Source organism: Centropristis striata, chromosome 13 (genome assembly GCF_030273125.1).
Source record: "Centropristis striata isolate RG_2023a ecotype Rhode Island chromosome 13, C.striata_1.0, whole genome shotgun sequence".
Classification (NCBI taxonomy): domain Eukaryota; kingdom Metazoa; phylum Chordata; class Actinopteri; order Perciformes; family Serranidae; genus Centropristis; species Centropristis striata.
In genome coordinates this window covers 27,869,208-27,881,864 of record NC_081529.1, presented here as the reverse complement: position 1 = coordinate 27,881,864, position 12,657 = coordinate 27,869,208, and the positions used below count along the sequence as shown (strand labels likewise).

Sequence of the window (12,657 nt, the reverse complement as noted above, 5' to 3'; positions counted from 1 at the left end):
TGATGGGTAATGATATGAGCCTGGAGAGGGAGCACAGTGTGTGTGTGTGTGTGTGTGTGTGTGTGTGTATGTGTGTGCATCCTGGATCCATGACCACACAGTGGCTCACACTTTCATTAATCGAGCCAATTCATCGCACCTCGCAGGGTTTAATAAACGCCCCCATAACGATCTATATATACTGTACATACATGTCACAACTCAAATCTTCTCTATATCTCAAGCTTTCTCTGTCTGTCCATGTATCTGTCTTTGTATCTTTGTTCTGATTCCAGACTCTACCTTGCCTCTGCCATTACTTTCTCATTTCTTTCTCACCCACCATGAATATCCTTGAATCTGTTCGTGTTTTTTCAAATGAATGTTGTTTTTTTTCCAAACCCAAATGCCGCTGGGTAGTGCAACGTTTCAATTGATAAAACACATAGCATGCCAAGCCACACAAACATGCACACACACACACACACGCACGCACACACCCACATTGACATGTTTATCTGCACACCCTTGGCAGACCTACTGACTCTTAAACAGTTTCCACAGCAACATGAAGTGGCTAAGAATAATGTATTCCGTTATGGCTGGGGATGATTAGCATCATCCTGTTCTGTTGCAACATCAGTGTTGACTCCTTGTCTCACACTACTGTTTTGAAGGCACATCAGAAGTGATTGTAAGCTGCCACTGGATCAGATATATGATTTAAATGAAAACGGCTTTGCTTGAATAGTGATTGTAGGGACATGGGATGCAAAACTATACAAACTGGCTGAATAGTCATAAAAATGCATGTCCACTGGCACAATTCAATGGATGGAGTAGTCTGTGGCCATTACTATGGAAACCAAATCGAATCCAATTCAGGATTTAGGCCAACATCACATCTTTCAGAACTGACTATTTTCCAGCAACAACATTTGACCATACTGATAGTAACTCACAAGCAGGCTGAATCAGTGACGAGCAGAATTATAAATCACTGGAAAACCAGCAGCTTTAGACAACTGAACATTTGCATGTATACTTGGTTCTGGTTCAACACAAGTTTACTGAAACTTGATGTAACTGAGTTGATTTTTTGGCTAACTTATTTGTCAAATGGATCCATTAAAGGGGATAGCTCAGCACAAAATCCAAAATCCACATTTTCCCTATTACCTGTTAGGTGTGAGTTGCAGTGTGTTGTAGGTATCGGCCGTGGAGATGTCTGCCTTTTCTTCAATATAATGGAACTTGATGGCACTCGGCATGTGGTGCTCACAGTGGCAAAAAAGAAAAAAACATTTGAAAAAGGTTTTCATGTAGGAACTATTTTCTCTCTACTGACAAAGAGGCCAGAAAAACGGACGTCAAGGCTGGCCTTGTGCCCTCGAGGGCTGCAAAACCGCCTATGAGGGCCACAGTCTGAAACCAAAACGAGATGAGAAAAACTCACAGAAACATACTGAGAAAAGCCCAGAGATACAAGATCCCAAAGAAGATGATGACACAACAAGCCCATTCTACTACAGAAGGCCCAGAAGAAAAGGATGAAGAAGAAGAACCTGAGCTGGTGATTGATTACTTGACCTGTATGTCTCCAATACCTAAACCATCACCCCTAAAGTCATCACCAAAACAAGATTTGAGGTCCAGTGAAGAAAATAAACCAACACAGGAAACAGCAGAAGGTTAGATAGAACCGGAGGTTAAACAAGCTAAAGTAATACAAGAAATATGTGTGACTGTAATCATGAGTAATTATAAGTACTACAATAATCACTGAATAATTATATATGAATAATCATCAGTAAATCAGTACATAAGAATGAGAATTGCATTATGATAAACCATAGGTGCTGAATAAAGTAAAGATTTATAATTAATTACAGAAGTATAAGAATTGAATTATTATAAATTAAGTTTTCCTCAGTCACGTATTCTTTCCGTTGGTCAAGATGATTCTTTTGTAAAAGCATGATTTTATTTTTTTATTTTTTTGTAACCGAAATGAAGCATTCATATGAGGATCACGTTATCTGTCACGTCACACCCGTCCTACCTCATGCATACAGGTGATGTAATGCAGAATGTCCATATAGTAGTAGAAAAGGTATGGAACCCTAGGTTTTAGTGAAGTGCAGGGACTTCATCAACTGCTCAGGGACACTATGTCGCTCTGAAGGGAGGTTGGAGATTGAATAAGGTTTTTCCATCAGAAGACTTAGTCTACAGAGAACTCCATCAATTCTTAGGATATTGCAGCTTAAGAACCCTGGAGCCCATGGTGATTTGAAGATGGTTGGAGATCCTCGTCTTCGTGTTCAGTTCTGCTGTTACCACTTACTGTTCTATTGCTATATGTTTCTGTATAACTAAAATAAAGTAACCTTTCCCTGTCTTCAATAAAATGTGTTAAAGGGTTTCTTTTAAAGAGTCATGCAGCCTTTCTTTAGTGATGTAAAAAAACAGATTGTATGTCTAAGTCAGGCTCAGAGATGAAGGCTCTTGTCAGCTGGTCTTGACTCAAAAAGTGAGACTTCTCAAGCAGCAAAAGTGTACCTGCAGCTTAAAACAACAACTGCTTCTATTTTAGAAGGGAGTTGTTGTTAATTAAGTGTTGTATTTTTTTTTTTTTTACCACTAATGGTGCTAGTGAAAAGCAGTGGGGAACTTTTTTGAAGTTTGAAGTTTTTTTTATTTTGCACAATAATAAGGCAAAAGACAAGGATAAAGGGATAACAACAAAAGGAAGGTGCAAGGTCGCGGCAAGAAACCCAAAAGGGCTTATACAGGCATCTACCTATATTAAAATTCACAAGTTAAATTAAAAACAAGTAATTATGAAATAGAAAAAAAAATAATAATAATGACACATAAAAATGACGCAAAATTATAATATTAAAAGTGAAATAAAACAAAAGTGTAGAAATGTGTGTTTGTGTTTGTGTGTGTGTGTGTGTGTGTGTGTGTGTGTGTGTGTGTGTGTGTGTGTGTGTGCGTGCCTGTGTATGAGTGTGTGTACTACTTAGTGAACTGAGCAATCAGAACAGCCACTAAACTGCTCTTGTATGTATTCAGAGAGGAAAACTGTATTGAACTACTAAACTGATCATTCCAGAGTATTGATCCTCTGTATTTTAAGGAAAATTGCCCAAGGCTAGTACGATAGTGAGGCGGGTGTAATCGTGCTCATTGTCTGGTATTGTACTTATGTAATTGTGAGTTGACATGGAAATATTCACTGAAAGGTTTAGGAATAGAATTTGGAATATACATATACTTGAAGATAAAAATGCATATTTGGTATATATTGATCTAAAAAATTGTCATTATCTTGAGTTTTTGGAAGCTTCGGGAAACAGGCAGTAAATAGCTAGATGAATCACCTTTGCACCATTTTCATTGGATTGTTTTTCTGTTGACACTTAACCACCAAGGAGTGAACTAAACTCTTATATTGGAGTTTCAGCATAACACAACTAAATTACACTCGCCACCGTATCATTGCACAGAAGGAAGATTGCATCTACACATGGACAAGAGGCTCGTGCTCATGACAGGACATATATTTGAGAGAAGACAGACATCTCTACAGCCGATATCTCCAGCACTGTGCAAAATACACCACACAATAGATGAATAAAAAGGCACTATGGGTACAAAGAAAAATTTATTTTTGATTTTGGGGTAAACTGTCCCTCTACGTTTAATTTTTCTACAATGTTTATTAAGATTTTAACCATGCATTGGTTTAATGCCTTAATTTTTCCACATGCTACATACTGTAAATAGTTCCCGATTGAATTATAACAACATGTTTCAGATGAGGAGCTTGAACAAAAACCAATTAAACTGAAACAATGCGAGGCAAGTGGCGGGCAGGAGGTGCATTCAATACCTGCTAAACTCTGGCCATACAAAACCAAAGATCAGTGCGGAGGAAATCAGATGTTCAACAGCCAAACCAGGAATTTGAGAAGAAAGGCAAAGCTGCATGGGGATTCTAAGCGCTGGTTTACTGGTTGAATCTCTTACTGGAGTGGTAAATACGGCAGATCCATCTCTTCATCGTGGTGCTGCAGACTCAAGGCAAATGGAGAATAAACAAAAGAGGTGACAAACTGACATAATGAACTGAATAATAAGACTGTAATAGCATTTGGAGGTGAGATACTTTTCATCAGCAGTTAAATCAAACAGTCAAACACAGCGCTCTCTCCCCACCTCATTGTTTGTTTGACAAAGATTTTTTTATTACAATTACAGCCACACATTTTCACCTTTGCTACAGTGTTGTAGCATAGGTGAAAATGTGCTTGCCAACAAAACGGCATGTGGGCAGGATAGATCATTTATATTCAGTAATCCTTGTTCATACTGCTATAAGGATCTACCGTATTGTGGAATGAGGCATAGAAATAAGCTGAAGCACATCTATTCTTCTTGACCTTAGTGAATGATTGAAGAATCATGTAAAGGAAAGTATTAGCAGAACTTTACATTTCTTTTCTTTGCTATTTATTCAAATTGGCTTGCATTGACAATGAAGCCATAGGCTTTCAGATCACAAAGAAACGTACACCCACATCAGGGCGCAGAAACAAGACAGTGAATACAGGTGCCTATTGTAAGCCTCATCCAGAAGACACAGAAGCTAGAATTAACGCACACACCTCACTCAAAGCTGCCATGTCCTTAATTATACTTAACTTTAAGGCATAGTATAATAACTGGTGAATTATTTAACACTGCCCCCTCACACACTACTGGGAAAATTAGCTAAACAGACCAAAACCGTTGTTAACATGTTTATTTTTGCTGCAAAGTTGGGCATTTCAACATAGGGGTCTACAGTGATTGATTCTCTTTTGGAGCCAGGCGGCAACCTTCGGGTCTGAGCAGGGAGGCAAACCAGGAAGTGCATTAAGCCTGCATTCTCCCAAAAATTCAGCAGGGGGTGCTAAGTGTGGCTGCAAAAAAATCCGTCCATTCATTTCAATGCAAAATGAGAAAACTTCTCACTTGATTTATTAACTCAGAATTTTTTTTTAGGACAACACTACGGTCTCAATCGTTGGGAAAAAAAAAAAGGTCTTTAAGACAATTTGATGTTAATAGTTCAAATAATGGCCCAATTTAGAAGAAAAAGATAAAGAATTGTAGAAATTGTAAAGATAAGATAAAGAATCGTATGATTTGGGGCGGGGCTACCTTTGATTGACAAGTGGCTAACAAGGCGAGCTGTCATCAGGGGAGAAGAAAAGCAATGTGTATCAACGGCACTGTGTCAATAGTTATATATAACTTTATATAGATGTAAAAAAGGACGTTTATGGGTTTGGTCTCATAACTTTGACCCTTTCACTGTGTTTTCACTTAATGACAGTTTATTTGAACGTTTTGTTCATTAAAAATGTCTTGTTCAGTGTTTGGTTGGACTAACAGACACTCCAAGGAGTCGCTGTTCATTTTTCTGAGGTAAGTAACATACTTTCTTTTTTTTTTGCAAGCCAAAATGAACATCTTTAATTATACTAACATGAATTAGCTTCGCTCAGTCAGGTTGAGGTGTAGAGAGGCTAGAGTCAGTGTCCTCAGATCCCTCTAGCTCCGCCACAGTCCAAATATGGTCTGCTCCCCGTATCGGAAACAAGACGGCGATGAGTGTAGCGCTGAACTTGATGCTTTCAATGGGCAGTCAACAAACCAATGGGTGACATCACAGTGACTTCACAGTGACGTCATAGTGACTACATTCATTATTTATGTACAGTCTATGTTTGGATACAGCCTCAAGTGGCGGTTAGAGGAACTACATTACATTACATTACATTACATGGCATTTAGCAGACGCTTTTGTCCAAAGCGACTTACAATAAGTGCATTCAACCTGATGGTACTAGACATAGACCACAGGAATCGAGTAAGTACATAACTTTAAGAGCTAACTGTCATTGCTAAGGAGTGCTATATGTTAAAGAAGAAAAGAGGAGAAAAGAATAAGAGCTTTTTTTTTTTTTTTTATATATATATCTGTTAGGTGACCATGACTTAGCCGAGGTATTGTTGGAAGAGATAGGTCTTCAGCCTGCGGCGGAAGATGTACAGGCTGTCTGAGGTCCTGATACAGTTTTTGGCACTTCTGCGTTGGCTTCATTTTTCCGCCCTGGAGTTTGCCGCGAGACCAGAGATGTTACATTGCGGCAAACTCAAAATTTCAAGCATCAACCATGAACTCTTTTGTTCCCAGACATAACCTGGTCCCAAATAGATATCTGTTAGACAAATTAAGCATATTCTCTAGCATTAACACAGCTATGTCACGGCAGGTGTATTGCTCAGGACCAAAGAAGAGTAGTGTCAAGTGTGATGTTATTTGGATGAGTTCCAAGAAGCAATACTGGAGAATAAGGAATCAGCCTGTTTTGAAGAAACACAATCTGAGCAGGCACTGTACTAGTTAATCAAAATACAGAAATACAAGAATTCTAGCATAAAGTCAGTCAAGAGAAGGAGTGTAAGACAGAGATGCTATATAATTTGCTATGATACACTGTGTGTATCAGTGACTGTGTTTCAGAGAGATGCAAGTCAATCCAAACTGAACAGTTTGTTTCTCTCCACCCACTGTCTCACATATTTGTTTCTAAAATAAGCAATTTGTAATTTAAATATTTTTAAAACTCTCTCTCAGAGTTTAAAACCCACTGAAGTCAATAGTGTAAATGAATGTTTGCGTCATGAAAATCAGACCTCAAACATTTGTTCTCAAACATTATTCGCACTAATCCAGGACCTGTCAGATTGAGCAACCAAACAGGCTGTTTCATTCACACATTATGTAACTTGATTTGTCACAAGCATTTTAGAGTTGATAATTCAAATGACGATGAGTCCCTGATGAAAGGCTGCTAAGGGCTGAATATAAGAAGCAGGAAGGAACGGACACCAAGCGTCGGCCCATTATCTTTTCTCCAGCAACTCCTCCTCACAACTTCACAAGCTGTGCCTAAAAAAACACTCATGTGGACAAACTGGCAAGTAAGGATGAGGAAAATAAATGAGAGGGAAAGGCTGGTTAATGAGAAATGCTATTTTTACTGCTTTGATGTCCCCCATCCACATAAGCACACAGCTTAGACAAAAACAAATTAGAGATGTCGACTGCATCCCAAAGACATTAAAAACATATTAGCACAACAACCATTTGAGACTGTCCACACACATGCATGTGTAGTGTGTGTGTGTGTGTGTGTCTGTGTCTGTGTCTGCGTGTGTATGTGTCTGCATTTCAAATTCAGAAAAAGTATTCTCCGCGCATTTCTTAGTGCTTGTCCACACTGGTTGGCATTATGCATATCACTGTGAGCAGTTGTTCCTTATGGCTAATAGTAGACAAAATATCAACATAATGACACCATAGTTTCTGCACGGCTAGATGACTCACAGGCATAGTACCATGATTCATTTCCCCACCGAGAACTGTATGGAATACAGATCAACATCATCAACGTGGTGATGAACAGATCCAGAACAGAACATCTAAAGGCACTTTGTCCAACTTTTCAAACTGATACTGATCGCCATTGGTCTAGCTGCTCCTCAGGTGGCGTCCATCTTCAAATGAAGGAGATTTATGGGAGAGGAAGTAAGCCAGAACAATAAAACTTAGAGTTTTGGAGTCAAACAACAACAAATGAACAAAGCTTAATCATTTAAAAGTTGCCCAATTACAATATTCTTACATGATTTGCATTCCTATGAACACCCAATTGAGCTTTGTCACCTTGGTCACCTTTTACTTGTTTCTGTGGGTGTGTGAACACTCATAAGCTTCAGCAAACTTTGCTTGTTAGCACACATTATGTGAATAAGCAACCCACAACACTTTCCAGGAATTTGCATGACTTTGTGCCAAGCATCACTTCATTTTTGTTTATCGTGGCAAGGGTCATTCATAAAAAAAAGGATCCTTGAAACTTAATGATCTTCTCTTGCACAGATCTTCTTTCACATCTGGTGAAGATAAAATTTACTTGCCTGCAAATCTGTCTGTCTTTTTGACAAATCACAATAGCACCCCCAGGCTAAGTTAGTCTCTCTTTTTGGATTAAGTTACTTTTTTTTCCAACTTTTAACCCAGTGTGTCCTTGGAGACGTTTACTTCCCTTACAAAATAAATAGCAGCAGATATATTGTAGTGAGTTTTCACCCTTAGAAATGCACTTATGGGCATTCCCGGTGGCACACCTGGTAGAGCGCGTACCACAGAGGCCCAGTCCTCGTATGCGGGCGGCCCGGGTTCGAATCCGGCTCGGAGCCCTTTCCCGCATGTCTTCCCCTCTGTCTCCCCCTTTCACTCTCAATATCTCTCTCTCTCTCAATAAAGCTACAAAATGCCCAAAAAAATATCTAAAAAAAAAAAAAAAAAAAGAAATGCACTTATTCCACTGACTCCATTAACCCTCTATGGTACGGTGTTGCCCTCAGTCAACATTCCCATTTTTGGCCTTCCAAATTTCTACAATGCATGTTTTTGAGTGTTGTGATACTTTAAAAAAGAGGGAAGAGTATAGGGAACCAATAGCAATGCTTTAATTTGTCACATGACCTCCAGGCGGCCATATTGAAACACTATTTTGCAGACTCTAGCTGTGTCCCAATGTCAAGGATCCTTCCTTGGTAGGATCCTTCCTTCAGAGTCGGGTCCTCCGAAGGCAAGGCAAGAGTCCTTCCTTTGACTGGTGTAATGCACAAATGGGACAGCCTTCGGAGTGTGCAGCTGTGCGTCATTGCGTAATTGGACGTCCTGCTTAACTTCAGCGCCGCTCTCGGACCTTTGGCTAAGATCAAGTGTAGTATCTGTTCTTACCAGTTTAATAAAAAATAAATAAATAAATTCAGCGCCGCAATTTCAAAATCAGTTCACGACATGAATGTGTCTCTGGCATCAGCACTCTGACACATATTTGTGAAAATGGAAGAAGATGCTTTAAGGTTGAATCTCCACGATTTATCAAGTAAAAACCATAAAGTGGATTAAACCTGAATATTTAACTGATCCTGGCTGAATTCGGCCGCTACTTAGTGTCATGAATGCAGCGGCGCATAATTCATCATGGAAATATATTCTGTGATTTTTTATTTTTTATTTTACAGTACAGTACAATAACAGTTATTTATAAATAACAATAACGGATAATAGCGGACTTTCGGTCCCTGTAAACACAATAAAGAAATGTATAACTTTCTGAATGGCACAGTTGCACATAGTACATCATCATCGGACACATATAAATTAATTAACAATAACTTTAGCGACTGAGACGGCATTAATTAACTTAACCGGCAATGTATCAAGATGACGTTTATTATCTTTAGACAAATATTCTGGCATTTGTTTATGTTTATGTTTTTGCTTGACTTTGAACACACGTTTTGTAAGTTATGTGACAACATTCAGTGTAAACTGTAAATACTTATTTAAATGCATATTGCGCCGCTAGCGTCGCTGTTTCTACGCTCCCCATTTTTAAATCTCCCGGTAGACCGGTGTGCGCAATGCTTTATGGGTAATGGGAGCGCACGGAGGATACACACATGCATCCTTGGAATTTGGGCAGAAGAAGGACTCTGTCCTCCGGAGCATCCTCGACATTGGGACAGTCCTTCGGCGGATGTCGATGACGTGGCATCCTTCAAATCCAGCCGTTTGAGCATCCTTCCTTGACATTGGGACACAGCCTCTTTTTTCAAAGGAAACAGCTTTGCCATTTTGTGTCACAAAAAAATCAGTAATTTCCTGGCCCTTTTTTCCATCTGGAAAAATATATATTCCTACTGATAGGTGAGTAAACCTTCATTTTTGATAGTTGCATATACTTAGCATGTTCAATGGGTCGTTGGTTCAATGGTACAATGTTTCCTACAGGCAACATCCAGACAAGAAACTGGTTAAAAAAGATCCTTTTATCATGTTTTTAAATTTGAAATGTTATGTATTGTACCCTGTTGAAGCTATTGAATCTTAAAATAAATTATGTTAAAATTAATTTATAAACTTTTTTTTTCAGTTGTGCACTGTTATGATACAATGTTGCCTACGGACAACAAACCCCAAAAACTTCTGATTTTTTTTCTTTAGATAATGTTTATTTAGTCTATTTTAAGACAAAAAACACTCCAAACTTTTTTTTCCCTAACTGGCATAATAATGTGTACCATAGAGGGTTAACTAAATTTGAGCTATTACACAGCAATACAGATTGAATTTAAAATCTGCAACCCTCAGTGTGGAATTGTTTGGAAACTTTCTTATACATGTATGGTAACATGAAATCACATACAATTTTGTTTAATCAAACTTCAATTATATTTTTCAAGAAGTTTTATAAAATGCTTTGTGACTGTAACTTTAGAATGACATGGACTAAAAATACAAATAAGGAAAAATCCTTTCAGTGCTTTTGGAATAACTAATGTGGTTTGGGCTCAATCTGTTCAGCAAATCCTCCAAAATAAAGAAGAAAATGTGTTGCTCGTCATCGCCTTCCAAAATAATCCATATAAGCACTTTCTGCAGTGCCCGTATGGCAGACCTAAATAGTGTGTCACCATAAGTAAATAAGTAAGTTGTTGGAACTTTGAGACCCCACCCACCACCGAAGCTTCCCATTTTTTTGTGGGATATTTTCACTAAATCGTCGAAGCCCTACAACTGGAATTTGGGGCAGCCTTAATTTAGGCACAAAACTTTGCTAAAGTGAGGGAAACATCATGGTAAAGGTTATTGAGATGACCAGAGATGAAATATTGAATTATTAAGATATTATGCCACACCATCAACTGATTTGGATGTTATCACATGATTGAATGTGTTAATCAGCGGTTATCATCAAATATGGGTGAGTAGGGGCCAGTTAAACCTGCTAGTAAGGCCAATAAATTATCAGCCCAGTCAATGGGCTGCTATGTGAACATGTATAGCTGACAACACCGTAGTAAGTATGAACGATGCATGACGGGAATGAAGTAGAAATAAACAAAGAACAAATTATATCATTGTTGCTATCTGTATCTCTTTACGGGTACTAGTATTGATAGCGGTAGTGTAACTTTTTTAAAACAATACCCAGCCCAAATTGCATTAAAGACTACTGAAAATGTGAGAGATTGATGAAAACAAAAGGAAGAAGTGTTGAAGGTATTCATGACATTAAGGGAATAGTAATGTGTGACACTGAGAACTCACATTGTTTCTCAGGGAGACAGGGAGACAGGAAAGATGAGGCAAGATTGGTTAAAATGAGGAAAATAGAAAAGGCTGCAATAACTGACCACTGACTCTCGACCACAGTCAATATATCTAAGTGGATTTTAGCTGTGCCACGATTGAAGAAATGCTCCAGCACGCCCACAATGCACACACACACATGCACACAGACGCACACACAGGAACACACACACCAAAACAAACAAGCTCAGAATTGGTTTAATTCCACCAGCTGGGTTTGAATGTGAGAATAGAAAGTGACATTATACACACACAGTGCTATGGTTTCGCGCCTGCCTGCAGCTTCATTGGGTAGGTGGGGGCAGCAAGGTTGCAGGCTGCAATATTAAACCATCAATCACCCCCCAAATTAGGCATTTTACATCACACAAGCACTTACAGCTCTCTCTCCCTCTCCCACAGGTGGGGTCCAAGCCAGGGGAAAAGAGATTACATCACAAAAGCAATGATGGTGCAGCAAGACCCATGAATACATTACACCATCATATACACGCAGAGCATGGGCAGAAGGTGGCAACCAAATAATAAATCATAATGAATAATATCAAATCAAGTAGTTATTCCTTTACGCTCAGGTACATAAAGTATGCATATATGCAGGAACTTTCAGTAGTGTGATTAGCTTATACTAATCATAGAAAATTGGAGCAAGTGATTTGTATTAGCAGTTGCTCACTGTATCTCATATCTGATTCATAACACAATGCAGTCTTTGTCTTGTGCCCGTGTTAAACACAGCAAACAGCTCATTTCAATCACCCGTGGTGGAAGAGACGGCGTCGTGTCCACTCTGCCGTTTCTCATGTTTTGATTATAAAAAACATCTGGGGTATCAATGAGCCGGGAAGCTATTAACAAGCACAAGCAACAAGAGCAACAGAAGACATAGAGGAGCGGAAAGACGAGGTTAACGTAGAAGCGAAGGAGGAAGAAGAAAACGTGAGGAGAGAAGACGGAAAGGAATAGAGAGGGTGAGGGTAAATGAAGCGTGGAGTTGCATTTATCCCAATTAGCTACTGCAGGGGTCTTGGGTGAGAAGGGAGCGAGTGTCCACCCCCATTAACAGTGTTTACTGACATGCCTGCTGATTACAAGCTGGGGAGAGAAACTGATTGCACAGCTCCCCTATCTTTGCAAACATGAAAAAGAAAAAGGCGCAAACACTCAGGCCATGCACAGAGAGAAACACAACCACAGCAAAGCAGCACCCCCACCCCCATCTTCTTTTTCATCCCGTTTCCTCTCACCACCCTACCTCTCTCTATGACTCCCTCATTCTCTCTCAATCTGCCAGTGTGCACGAGCTGAAGGTAGATTTCATATGTCTCCTTTGTGAGTCCCCTCAATTCTCGTCTTCCTCGTCTCTGTCGCTCTGTGTTGTG

The 12,657-nt window shown here is 39.2% G+C and overlaps 1 pseudogene; it reads left to right on the top strand.

Moving 5' to 3' along the window:
- The first annotated feature begins 8,803 nt into the window (after positions 1-8,803).
- Positions 8,804-8,976, top strand: LOC131984186 (U2 spliceosomal RNA; annotated as a pseudogene).
- The last annotated feature ends 3,681 nt before the right edge of the window (positions 8,977-12,657 follow it).